The 14467-nt window shown below is 40.0% G+C and overlaps 1 long non-coding RNA gene across 1 annotated transcript; it reads right to left on the reverse strand.

The window, feature by feature from the left end:
* Positions 1–9227: 9227 nt before the first annotated feature.
* Positions 9228–12436, reverse strand: LOC112847519 (uncharacterized). The gene is made up of 2 exons (XR_003221094.1): positions 10502–12436; positions 9228–9857 (listed from the first exon to the last, which is right to left on the reverse strand). It is a non-coding gene; the product is annotated as an uncharacterized LOC112847519 (long non-coding RNA).
* Positions 12437–14467: the final 2031 nt, after the last annotated feature.

Raw genomic sequence — 14467 nt, forward strand, 5'->3', positions numbered from 1 at the left:
AGTCAGCGAAATGAGCGTTCACATAATCTTGAGCGCGTCTGATGGAAGGAGGCGTCTTAGAGGAGACTCCTTGTTCTGTGAGGTCAACGGCATCATGCTCCTCATCGGCTGCCGCTTCCAGGACATGAGCTGCGGCGAGCGCTGCTTCAGCCTCACCCTCCTTCTTCAGAGCGTTTAGTGTTGCCTCGATGCGTGCCTTCTCAACCTCCATGTCGATCTGGCGTTTGGCGTACTGTGCTCTGGTGCGGGCGGCTTCTGCTTCTGCTCTGGCTCGGGCTGCAGCTTGACTGGTGGATGAACGACGTGAAGAGCGTGAAGAGCGTGAGTGGCACTCTGACCGGACCACCATCTGGGAGAGAGGCGGTGAAGCTTCAGGCTGAGACATCTTGGGTGCTTGATAGGTAGATAATCTTCTTACTCTGCTGCCCTCAGGTGAATGTATGGCTATTCACCCTATGCAGCGAGCTTAACATAAGAGGAGATGGTTCCAGGAACGACAGGACACATCGCTTTGCCTTTTGTCTTTCACTGAAGACCGTTTTTTCCTCTTTTAATTTGTAAGACTGTGAACATACAGTAAAATAATATGTAAGCATCAGTATCGACATATTAGCAACCAAAAACAGAAGTTAGCAACATAGCTTTTCTTATGCTTTGCATTCACCATATACATCTTTCTTTACACGTTCAAATACCCTTTTAAGTAACATGAAAGTAACAAATCTTACAGAAAATAAAGCTAGACAGTGCTTACTTACAGATTATGGTTCAACAAACTCCCCAACGATGTAAACTGGGCTTAAAGTTGTGCAGCTTGTTTTCTGCTCCATGCGTTTTCTCCCACTGCCTGTGTGAACTTTTTCTGCTGCTTACAACACATCACCAAAGGGGGCAGTGTAGCGCACACCAAACAACCAAAGAAGAAGCTACAAAACTCAAGGGGTAATACTGCCCACTGGTGGGAAAACTGAGAAATGCCCCAGCCAAAGAAACCCAATAAAGCAACAACACAGGGGCAGAATATACAGTGTCATGGAAAAAGCACTCTTCCTGATTTCTTAGTTTTGTGCATATTTTTTACACTTACATCTTTGAGACAGTCAGACAAATTATAATATCAAACAAATAGAAGTAAAGTAAATATAAAATGCAGTTTTTAAGTTATGACTTCATTTTTTTTTAAAGAAGTTAAGTGACCCTAAGTGACAATGTAATTGCCCTTTAAACCTAATAACTGGTTGTGCCACTTTGGCAGCAAGAACTGCAATCAAGCGTCTGCCGATGAGTCTTTCACGTCATTGTGGAAGAATCTTTGCCCACTCTTTACAGAATAGTTTTAATGCAGCCATATTGAACGTCGTTTTTGCTGCCATGCCAAAGCATCTCATTTGGATTTGAGTCCAGACTTTGACGAGGACGCTCCAAAACCTTTATTTTACTTTTGTTTGTTTTTTTAGTTTAGTTTTATGAGCCATTCACAGTCCCTCAGCCATTCAAAGTTCAACTTTCTGGAGTGATTTGAATCATTGTCCTAATGCATAATCCATGAGAGCCTTTAGGCTAGCCAAATGTTACGAGGCTTAAGCCTTCCTAAAAGTTACTTTTTTTTCTCGTCAGTGCACAGAATATTTTCCCCAGAGTCTTGGGAATCATCAACATGTTTTTTGACAAAATTGAGATGAACCATTTACTATTGTGCGATCTACTGTACAATATAAAGTGCCTTGAGGCGACTTTTGTTGTGATTTGGCGCTGTATAAATAAAATTGAATTGAATTGAACCATGTTTGAAACTCTACCAGGATTGACTTTTACCCAGTAACTCACCTTAGCTGAGGTAAGTGAGGCCTGCAGTTCTTTAGCTTCTGGTTTTGTTTGTTACACACTGAATATGTCACTGCTGGGCTGTTTGGAGTAATTTTCATAGTAATTTTCCCAATAAGCCGGCCACTCCTGGGAATATTCACCACTGTTCGATGCTTTCTCTATTTTTGGATCATCGCTATCATCGAGGTTCGCTGCAGGTCCAAAGCCTTTGTAACCCTTTAAAGATTGACAGATGTCAATGACTATTTGTCGGCTGTTTCTTTAGGTCAAGGTATGATGCTTTTTGACATCTCGCAACATACTTCACTTTGTCAGACAGGTTTAAGCGATTTGACGATTCAGCCAGTCTGACAGTAAACTACAGTCAGCTTTCCAAAACATATGGTTAATCACAGTTTGCTATTTAACGTCTACTTTTTCAGACAGAAAGGTTTGATGGCTTTTAAACCCTTAACAAATGCAGTCATCATTTAAAAACTACATTTTGTATTATTATCTTTATCTAATATTAAAATGTCAAAGTCAGCTTTATTGTCAAAAACCATATGTACAGATTACACACAGAGTACACTAAAACAATATAAAGATAAAAATAAAATAAAAGTCTTATGTACAACACAACACAATACAATCTTACATAAACAACAGTGTTCAACACAATCAGAGTGCTTGTGTGCAAATATCGGTGGGCCAGTCAGTGAAACATTTGTTCGATGGCCTGTCTGACAAATGTGAAAAAAAGTAATCAGGAATACTTTGCATACCCCCCAATTTTTTGGAAAATCATTCGGCCATTCTCTAGAAAACCATCAGTTAAAAAAGCAACCAAATATAAACTTTACCAGCTTGATAAAGACAAAGATCCAGGAAACTGGAGATGGTGTAGTGATTTGTATTTGTGCCAGTGTCTATTGGGAGGGAAGTGTGTGGGCCCTGACGGATGGATGGATGGCAGGGTGACAGTGAACAGATGGAGGCTCTGATGGATTGCAGCGACATTAAATGTGAAAAAAGGAGGCAGGACCCTCAGTCAGAATACAGGACACACACTACAGTGCTCTTCTTCCATTACAACTATACTGGCATGACTGTTAATCAGAAACACAGTGCAAAAGCAGCGCTTAACGTCAACTTTTAAAACAACGACTTTGTATACAGACGCCACCAGCCTCACTATGAAAGTTTTCACTCTGTCTTATTCTCATGTTTTTATGTATTTTTCTTTCTCTTATTCAAGCTCAAAGAAACAAAGACTTTTCTGTTCTAACGAAGAGAAAAACAGTTTTTCCACCTTGGTATCCAAACACCAGCAGAGCAATAGTTAATGAGGGAACCACAAAGATGCATTATGTGCTTATTCTCATCATTACAAATATATTAATTTATTCTGTCCCAGTTACATCCATCATGTGTCTGACCATCCCAACTCTACCCCCCATTTCTGCAGCTCTTTTTCTCCCCTTGCTTGGTAGGAGGGGCTAAAATGGCTTTTTTCATATGTAAGGTTGTCGTTCCCAGCCCCAGATGAGGCTTGCACATATGGAGCCAGTGAAGAGCAAGGTTAAAAAAATCTCAAATGCTGGAAAGGTTTCAGTAGAAATGTAAAATGTCACAGGGATGTGAATGGGAGCAGAATGTGATTCAGTCATGTCAGTAAAATAAAGGTCATTAGGGACAGCAAATCAGCATAAATGTGGTGTTTTAAATAGTTACCAATAAATAGGTCTGTTATACTTAGGACAGAGACGTGGTTCAATGTAAAAACAAACTAAGTGCCTTCTTGACAATTTGCATAGTCTCAACAAGTATTCTCAGGGGTGAAATTCCCAGGATGGCGTTGTTGGGTTTTCATTAAAGCTTTGAGCTTCCAATCGCCGCGCCGCCATTTTGACACCATTGGTTCTTTGCTCTTTTCTGTATTTACTCTCCACCAGCTCGTGCTGCCACATATAGCACCAGACAAAGTTTAAAACAAGGAGCAATTTAAATAGTGTTGAAAGCACCAAGAGCCATGGCAGCAGACTGCTCTGTCCATCAAACGCTGCCATGACTATGTGCTTAGCTGGACTCACTGTGCATCTTGTTTGGAACTGGGACTGGGTGATAGTGTCAAACTAATGCTGCTAAGGAGACTTTCAATATATCAGTGTCATGTCAAGTGATTTCCCCAGGCTGCTCCATGTTTAGAAATGTGGGTCAGCACAATAAAGTCACTGCACCTGAAAATAATAAGACTGATAACTGCTGACCTGCATGTGTTGAATTAATATAAAGCATTAATGGATGATTTTCTGTAGTGTGAGTTAGGAGGACTCATCTGATTCTGAATGTGAAGAGAACCAGAGAGATGGTGATTGACATCAAGGACCAGATGACTTCACAGCACGTCTATCCTGGGACCGGATGTGGCGGAGTACCAGTACCTTGGCATGTACACTGACGGTGGGCAGGACTGGAAGACTCACACGAAATCCATCAACAAGAATGGAGTGACCAGGTTCGCATCTCTCATAGAAGTTCAGGTGGTGCTTGTGTCACAAACACATGTTGTACAAGCATTAAAGAAGTTTAGTGTTTTCTAAGAATGCACTGTACCCTGCTGCGTTCTGCTGAAGACTGCATAATCCAATCAGAAAGGCGGACTCTGTGATTGGCTACAACCAGACATATCTAAAGCTAGAATAGAGAGGAATTAACTGAACAAACTGCTATTCAACATAAATAAGCTTACCACCTGACAGGGGATTTCTTTAAATCACCCTGCCGTTCTTCAGTTGAGACGTCTGAGTCAGAAAACACAAACAACTGCAGTTCTTCTTTCGCTCGCGAGGGCAGCCCTTTAGACGCAGGATCTGCGTCTATTGACTGTCCGCGTCCTTTATTTATACAAGATGTTTTGTGTGTGTGTGTGTGTGTGTGTGTGTGTGTGTACGTGTGTACAAAGGTAACAACGTCATTTAGAGCCGCGGGTTTTTCCCCTTCACTACATTTGCATGTTCTTCTAATAGAGCTGAGGTTTCACTTCTCTGTTCTCTGAAGACAGGAAGCGGTTAGTAGCTGCACACAAGTTACTAGGTGAAAAGTCACTTAGACATGTCCTTAATAATAAGATAAAAAGATACATTTCATATAGCTGATCATATTATACAATATTCTCTTCTGACATTCCCTCCTGTTGATCACGAAATGAAATGTACAATTCATCAGTGAGTAACTACTTGTCTTTCACATTCTCAGTTACCACATCATTAGTTACACTTCATCTTCATCTGAAAAATAGGAAAAGAAGTCTTCACTGGTTTTGGTACATCTGCGTATGCTGTGAATGATAAACTTATCATCTGTGAAATTACAGCTTCAAACAAAGAATAACATAAGTAAAGAAAAGCAAAATAAAAACAAGAAAAATTCAATGACGATCAACAGTCTCTTTAAAACTTGTTAAAGTTCAGGGCTTCTTCCTGGATCAGGATGACGATGTTGTTGTTGTTGTTGTTGTCGTTGTGCAAACATAACAGTCTTTCTCTATGGTCTTGTTAAACACATATCTGTATCAGGCATTTTTCATCCAAGGATGGATGTGATCTTGTGTCATGTCCATTAGGTGTAAGTTGTCGTGCGTCCATCTTCTCTGTCTGCCTCGTGGCTCAGGCATTTTAGGCAATTCCTATTTCTCAAAGAATTCATACATCTTACATATTTCAAACTTTTAAGTTAAGGGAAAAACTTCGCATTGCTTACAGCCCATAACTCACAGCTCTAAAACTCGTCATTGTTAAATCATGTGCCTAATCATTATATGTCACTGTGATCCACAAGTATGATCACAAATTTGTTTTCCAAACTTACAAAACAAACAAACAAAAACAAAAACAAATTGCCTATGGCACCAAGGCTTTGCGTTCATATTAATTGAGTGTAAGCTGCTTTCTTCATTGCAAGTGTTTGTTTCAATAAGGTTTAATTCATGCATCTTATCACTGAGTTCTAAATTCAAACTACCTCACTTCTAATTCATCTCAAAAATACTTTCACATGTAACAATTTGTGTATGTGTGTGGTCTATTTGTGTTTACCTCTTTTAAACGTGATATGGTGGACATCACTAAACAATCATGAGTTCCCGTTTCAATTTTTCCAATCCAATTATATCCTATATTCTCGCAGTCTTACTCGTCCACATTCACCTGACACTGGTCCCTTTTTCATTCACATTGTCCTGTTCGGGCTTCAAAGCTCCAGCAAACACAATTTGTTCCTTCTCTTTTTCTTCTCCAGTCTTCTCTTCCAAAATTACTCCAAGCATGGCAAATATGACACTCAATGTCCAGTGCTCTTCCACAATTCTTTATCCCACTGTTCAACTGCCCAGCCTGTATTTTCACAGTACATGTTGCATTACTCTTACATGCTGCTGCTGGTCGTCAGTCGTCATCAGTGTTAATGGATCAGTGGCACTGTCGTTTGCCTGCTGTATTCAAGTCCACGATGTTCTGTCGGTCTTCATCAGGCGATTAACTGTCCTTTGAACTTCTTCTCAGTTTAGGGACAAAGTGACAGGTGAAGCTGTAGAATTTCAGCCCAAATGTGGCCTGTTTTTCCCAATTGTTCCTCTATACTTTCTGCCGGTTACTCAAGGTTCAATGTTGAGAGAAGCCCACCTGTATTGGCACACTAAAGCATACAATTAGTATTATATTCATTTCTTTTCTTAAAGGCTTCATTTGCTTTATGTGCCTAGAGGTAACTCATCTGTCTCTCTGTGTTCTTTCTTTACACCCTCAGTTCCTTTTATGGGCATGCAAAGTTCCTGTTCCAGACACACAACCACCACGTCCTCTCACACAGCAGGCACACAGAGCCATATTTCCTGTTTCTTCAAACTAATCTAACTCTTTTGTTTTTTTCTTTGTATTTATAATCTACAGACCCTCTTTAATTCTACTAAATCTTAATCTAAAAACAATACACCTTTATTTCATTCATTCATTTCATTTTAAACATTCTAACCTCTTTTGTCATTCAGTAATCGTCTCACACACTGCCTTTTCTTTCAAACAGAGTCACTCAAATCAAATACTGACAGCATTCACACGGTTAAAATCACTCAAAATACACTTTCATACGAGTATTTTAAACATGCCTTCCATAATCAGAAAGAGCAAGTCAAAAAGAAAAGAAAAAACTGAAACCTCTCATCATCCTCACAGCTTCTCACCACACACACATAACTAAAAAATAAAACACACCAGCCTTTATGGCTCAAGATATATACATCTATCAAAATTCAGTCAATTACTATACATCCACACTAGTATATTCAAACTGTATTCATACTCTCGTAATGCAAAACCAGCCTCTTAATTACAGGCATTTAGCAAAATTTTCAAACAATAGTTACAAAGCTCAATACTCTCGAAACCGAAAGCAACACTCTGCATGCGCGTCACCGCTCCTCATTTGCATTCTCACACACACACCGTCTAAAAATAGAATCAGCAGCCAGTGCACTGTTGTGTTGTCTCAAACCTGTAGCTTTAGCTGTTGTATTCAGGGCTTGACTTATTATTTGTTAGTATAGGTTTGCTCTTCATCTCAAGAAAGTCTCATCTAGGCTAACAGGTTTACAAGCAGGTCAAGTGTCTCTATGCACTTGATTAGATTAGGTATTTTCCTTATTTTCTTCATCTCATATATCATTGTACTGAGTTTGAGCAAACCTTAAGCTTGAATCAGACTACTTTTAACAATTATCCACCTCACATCATAACTGACTGAGGTGTCTCTTATTATTAATATTATGTCATTATTAATGTTATCATTGTATTGTTTTTCCTTTATTATAACAGCAATAGTATATTACAATACACTACTTTACTACTTTACTATTAATATACAATAGTATATTAGTTTATATTTTATTATGTATCCATCACGGGTCTGTGTGAACCTGCAGCTTCACACCTTCCCAAGCTGGAGACATTTGCATTTTCACACTCTTTCTTTGGCTGAACAATGACACAGCCTTAATATACGTTATGCATTTCTCTTTTTTATTTGATATATTTTCGTGTGAATTATCTGGTTTCACGCATTCTATTCATTCAGCTTGGTTGTCTTCCCAATTTTGTTTCATTGTTAATACCAATTTACAGGTTGCTATGCTTCCTATTATTAGTTTGAATATAGTAGAGATAAGCTCTAATTTGATTTAACCTTTTCTTTATTCCACTTTATTCCTAAGAGTATTTATATATATTCAGTTGGGTCTGTATCCAACTCTTTTTAAACTTCTACTTTGATCTCTAATTTTACACTTGATGAGGGATTATTATGTTCCTCCTGATATGGGTGAATGTATAGTGGGACATTTTGTTGTCTTAGGAATTCTTCATCTACAAGCACTGATTTGTCCGGCGCCTGGACATTTCTTTTCTAGCCACTGCTCGTCAGCAGTGAGTTTTGTGGGCTGATTCCCCATTATCACAGAACTGCAAAGCTTTCTCTGGTACTAAACTCAGGGGTGGTTGCTGACACGGCCTCCTACTCCGGGCTATTCCTGGAGCGGTGTCAGTTTTATGAGACAAAGCCCAACCTTTTCCCTTCGTCACCAGTACTTGAGCTTTTTGCAGGATACACAAAGAAAACAATAAAAACAATGGAAGTAGTTCAGCAGCTTATTGTGCTGTAAAATCAACTTACTTCCAAACACATACACACATATACATACACACAAATAGACATTTGCGCGCTAATTTGTCACGAAGTAATTCCGGCTACTTCTGAAACCTGTCTAAACACAGTTCCTTGTGGCGAACTTAAACCTTATTTGTCACGAGGTATTTGACGGCTACCTCTAGAACCAGTCTAAACTTAGTTCCTTCCGGCGAACTCAACCTATTTCACGTGCTTCTTTGAAGTAATTCCGGCTACTTCTAACCTATTTTACGCGTATCCTGAAGTAATTCCGGCTACTTCCAACCTTTGCGCATTTCCTGAAGTAATTCCGGCTACTTCTAAGCTATTTTGCGCATTCTTCTAAACCCTTCCGGCGGTTTAAAACCAAAAAGTGTTTTCTCACCCTCAGTCGTCTTTTGCTGGTTGTTCAGGTCATCTGGATCCCAACGTCGTGGACCAGTACTAAATCACCGGCCTGGACCCGAATTCAACGTTCCAGGACTCTCACCTCTACCTGGAGAGGGCTGTCGACAGACTTCGGTGCTGGTTTACCCACGACGTCAGGATGCAGAAGTCAGACCTTATTGGAGTCACAGAAACGTGTCTGGTGTTTCCATCTCTAGGCTTGAAGGACCAATTTAAATGACAGGGGATTTCTTTAAATCACCCTGCCGCTCTTCAGTTGAGACGTCTGAGTCAGAAAACACAAACAACTGCAGTTCTTCTTTCGCTCGCGAGGGCAGCCCTTTAGACGCAGGATCTGCGTCTATTGACTGTCCGCGTCCTTTATTTATACAAGATGTTTTGTGTGTGTGTGTGTGTGTGTGTGTGTGTGTGTGTGTGTGTACGTGTGTACAAAGGTAACAACGTCATTTAGAGCCGCGGGTTTTTCCCCTTCACTACATTTGCATGTTCTTCTAATAGAGCTGAGTCTTCACTTCTCTGTTCTCTGAAGACAGGAAGCGGTTAGTAGCTGCACACAAGTTACTAGGTGAAAAGTCACTTAGACATGTCCTTAATAATAAGATAAAAAGATACATTTCATATAGCTGATCATATTATACAATGTTCTCTTCTGACACCACCTATGACGACTTAGGCCTAAATCATACTCCATTCTGGATAAGTACGACCCAGGGGTCAAGTTGTCATTCCTGTTACACTTCTTTGAAGTTTGCTTTAAGTGGACGGCCTCGTACACATGCGTGGTTGGTGCAGTGTAATGGAAATGCTCCATGGACAAAATGCGGTCGCAAAAGAGAGTTAGGCGTGCAGGCATCGACACAGACCTTTAGGTTCACCATCCCATAATGAACTTCCCATCAGGTGGACCAGAGTGGACACTAACAGACCTGCACATGTGAAAGAAACAAAAAGGAAGTTGAGTTTATTCAGATTCTTCACAGGCTTTGCTGCCATGTGTTTTCCATCATCTGTGACTTTATACACATTTTTCCATTAATTTTTCACAATTCTATTCTTTTACTAACAGACAACAGAAACAATCAAAGCAACGAGCAGAACACTGGTTAAACATAGAAACACAACAAACTGGTCGGACAAACAGCTACAAACTACGCACAATTCACAAACCAACCTTTCCATGTGACACTCGTCGGAAGCCTTAATTGAACCATTAGCTATTAGAATGACCCAAACCAGTCACAGACACTATTCCACTGGAAAATAAAAGATAAAGGAAGAAAGGAAAGCAAACAGCTAATCCTTTCTGCTAATTTGTTTTTGGATCAGAAAATGCAGATGATTAAACATTAAACATTCAAATTATATGCACTGCTACTAAGATTTTAATTTATTTAGGGGGGAAGGGGGCAAAGCATCTTTGGGCTATATAACAGCACTACTGAAATCGTGCTCTTAGCTGAATGAATATGGAAAGAAATTAGAGCTCTGCGTGTGTGTGTGTGTGTGTGCAGTGTGAGTGTGTGAGTGTGTGTGTGTGTGTGCTTTTGCCATCTGTTGGCAGAGATCCTACCTTCCATACTGATCACCTTCCTCATAATCACCTCATCAGTCAAAGTTCATAAGTCTCAAATGCTGTGAACACACACACACAAACACACACACGCACACTGTCATTGACAGGTTTTTACATAACTTCACTACAAAAAAATACAAGAACAAAGAACTTTGGTGGCAGATCAGTAGGTTTATTAACACTGCAGGTTAAATACTCAAAACAATAATCTGGTACTCATTCCTTGTTACTATTTTAAGTAAAATGTTTAAACTATTTAGCTCCAAACATCTCCCTCACATGTCTATATGAGTCTAAGGGTTGAAGAGGCTAAACTACACTGTACTACTGTACACAGTGAGTAATTTGCCTGAGATAGGCCATGTCTGGATGTTGAGGACAGCAGTGGTCTTACCAGCATCTCAGACACTCTCGGCTGGGCCCATAAAACTCTGCTGAACATTTTCGGTAGCTCCAAATCTAAGCAATCTAGCTGGTTGACTGCAGGCAAAAGGAAGTACCTCATTAGAGAGTTGCAACTAGCTCAATCTTCAGTATCACATTTGAAAATGAGATTGATAGGTTTTCCTGTGTGTTCCTGTATGTTTCATGTAGTTTCCTGTAATCTGTCTTTGTGACTGTGTGTGACCTTGTACATTTGCAATCTGCATAGGGCACAGTGAATCATGCTGAGGTATGCCTGGCACTTACCCAATCGTGGCAGTCGACTTTTAAGCATATGCACATCTAATTTTCTCCTGAAGCTTTCCAGACAAAATGAAATTTCCATAAATTTGAAAGGGAACATTTCCTCCCACTACAATGATGTATTGAACTGCTTATTGAGTTTGAAATACTTTTTAACACCACTGAAAGAAAAGTGCACACCGACCATGAAAACACAGATATACAGACACAGACTACATGCTGAGAAAACAGAAGCAGAGAAAAGTATCAGTACAGTATTGCAGGACTTCAGTCCTCCATGAAATGGAACAATTTTCTTTCTTTTTCCCATCAAGATGACCGCACAGTCACAAGCTCAGCATATTAAATTTATGTCAGATAATTTTTTGAACAGTGGCAGAGGGATACATTAACACAAGACATTTAATTGAATCTTCTCAAATCTAATTTAACTGCTTTGCTTGGCAGTTTGAATACAAGTCAATATCAACTTGGCAAAGACGTCTCTGTTTTCTTTCCTTTGCCTCACAGCAGCTTTAATGAAGTAATAGAGAGGTGAAAGGACTGCAGTCAATGGGAGATGTGATGAATGATGCTCCATCCTCTTAATAACAGTACTGGACAGGATAGTAGGATCTTAACTGTTTTCTCATTTTCTCCCTGAGCACTGCCGCCTACTCTCAAAGTGTAGCAACTCCCGATGCTTCTACTCAGTCTAATGAGAAAAGAGAGACGAGAGACGAGGCATGGGCTGATAGGTCGGGTCAGGAAACGCAGAGACTTTGTCTGAAGTTAACAATTAATACGTGACCACTGTAGCTGCTTTAAAAACGACTCCTACACGCTTGACTTGTGAGATCAGGTTTTTACGCTGGAGTGAGACTCTCATTAGACCAGGCCTCACAGGCATACTGAAGGCGTGCTCCAGCTCAAACCAACACGCTACTGGGAATTGTGCAGGAAGGAATTTCATACATGCATGTTTATTCTGTGTACATGTACGACCTCACATCTCAGTGGCTGTTTGGATAAACTCTTGGCTTAGAACACTTTTTAGACAAAAAAAGCTTTAAAGCACAAAATACATGTCAATGAGAGACAGTGGCAAACACACTGACAGTCTATTTAAATATAGCACTTCTAATCTTAGTAGTTATTGCAGGCGTGTCCAAAGTCCGGTTTTAATTGGCCCGCAAGTAATTTTATAAATAGCATAGAAAATGGCCCGCACTTCAACTTTTGCTTGAGTGTATTGCACTTCTTAGTTTTAACACCAGGGGGAGCTACTGTTGATCAAGGCAGTTGCTCCACCAAAAAGGACAATCACAGAAGAAATTTACCCCAAGTTACCAAACATGGCAGAACCAAAGAAGCGAAAGGTAGAAAGTGAGTGCAGAAAATTTCAGACACGGTGGGAGAGTGAATATTTCTTCAAAGAATTAAAGGGGACGTGTGTCTGTTTGATCTGCACTGAAACTGTGGCAGTTATGAAAGAGTATAATGTACGACGTCATTATGAAACCAAACATCAGGCCTATGCATCCTACACTGGTGCTGAGCGAGAGCAGGAATTAAAGCAAAGGGTAGCTATCCTGCAGGGTCAGCAACAGTATTTTTTTCGTGCTCAAATCGTCCAGAAAAAGGCTCCAATAGCAGCTATGAGGTTGCCCAACTCATCGCAAGACAAGGCAAGCCTTTTTCAGATGGAGACCTCATAAAACACTGCCTCGTTAAAGTCACCGAAATAATGTGCCCGGAAAAAGTACCGCAGGACTTCAACAACGTCAGCATATCCAGAAATCCAGTTGTGCGACGCACTGAAGACTCGTCAGCCAACATTGAACTGCAGCTGTCTGATAAAGCTGTGCTTTTGACTTTTACTCCATCGCATGCGATGAGAGCACCGATGCCACAGACGCCGCACAGCTGCTAATTTTTTGCAGGGAGTGGACGAGAGCACGAGCGCTTTAGGTGAGTAAAAATATATTCCACAGTACCCGTGTGTTAATAAGCATGCATGTGCAGGTACACATGCTTCAAATATCAATAATGCGCATCAATTCTGTCACTACCCTGCTTTTGCGCACCACTTTCCTATATGCGTTTTTCTTGCTAACACACAGAGTACACACCGCTGTGCACAGCGCACGCACACGCAAAGTCAGCTGATTTCATCTGATGCAGATCTGCTCCTTGATCAAGTGACATTTGTCTGGATTTTTGGCACGAGTGGCGTACGATCAGCACCGCGGCTGGATGGCCTAATTTACATACCCAGCGCAGCTGATACTCACCAGAATAATTTACTAAAATTATATGGACTCATGTTATTAAGTCCAGTTCAGTCTCTTAATGTTGATAACCGTTTCAAACGAACGTTAATAGGTGTGTTGCTAAGCCTAATAACTTAAATAACAAGCTTGAAATGTCCCCGTCCCATTTTCCCCTTTATTGTTTTTTCTCTGTGCTGTAAATCTTCTGTCTAAGAAGAAATCTGCTGCTGTTCTGAGAATGAGCTACCAAAGCTTTTTCTGAATAAATCAATAAAGATCCATTTATGGAAAACTGTGATGAAGGCAGTTTTGTCTTTAATTATATTCAACAATATAACACATTTGACCAGTTTTAAGTGATTTTTAATACAGTAAAGTTAAGGTTATATACCTAATTTCTAGTAAGTGGCCCCGCCCCTCCTATATTTTTATGTATGTGGCCCTCAGTGAAAAAAGTTTGGACACCCCTGAGTTACTGTAAATTGCTTTTATAGAGCAAACCACATTCAGCCAGTGCTTTACTCCATCCAATGAGTCTTCAGCGATCAAACGACTTACCGTCAAACACCGGCTCTTCCTCCTGAGCCACAACATCAGGTTATAAAATATAATAAAACCAGAATTTTGGGGAATTTGACAAACTTTATGTAAATTGAAGATGGCAGAGCAGAAAATGTTGTAAAAATGTGAGTATTTGAGATAGAGTGACCTCAGTAGTGAAAATGAAAAATATGCACATATTTATCTCAAATGTTTACTGAGTTTGAATTTGAGTACCATCTGGAAACTCCAGAATTTTGTTTCATTGCGTTGGGACAATCTACTGATATCTTTGTCATATTTGCTCGATCCAACATGACAGCTGTTGTGATCTAAGCACACGGAACATGGAAACAAGACTTTCAAATTCAACAGGAAACATGATGGGACGCACACATGACATGAGCTTGACCACAAGAAACACACGACAGACATGAAACATGACAGGTTAACCACACGAACCAACAAGGGAGACTAAATCACA

The sequence above is a fragment of the Oreochromis niloticus genome, linkage group LG2, assembly GCF_001858045.2.
Source record: "Oreochromis niloticus isolate F11D_XX linkage group LG2, O_niloticus_UMD_NMBU, whole genome shotgun sequence".
Classification (NCBI taxonomy): domain Eukaryota; kingdom Metazoa; phylum Chordata; class Actinopteri; order Cichliformes; family Cichlidae; genus Oreochromis; species Oreochromis niloticus.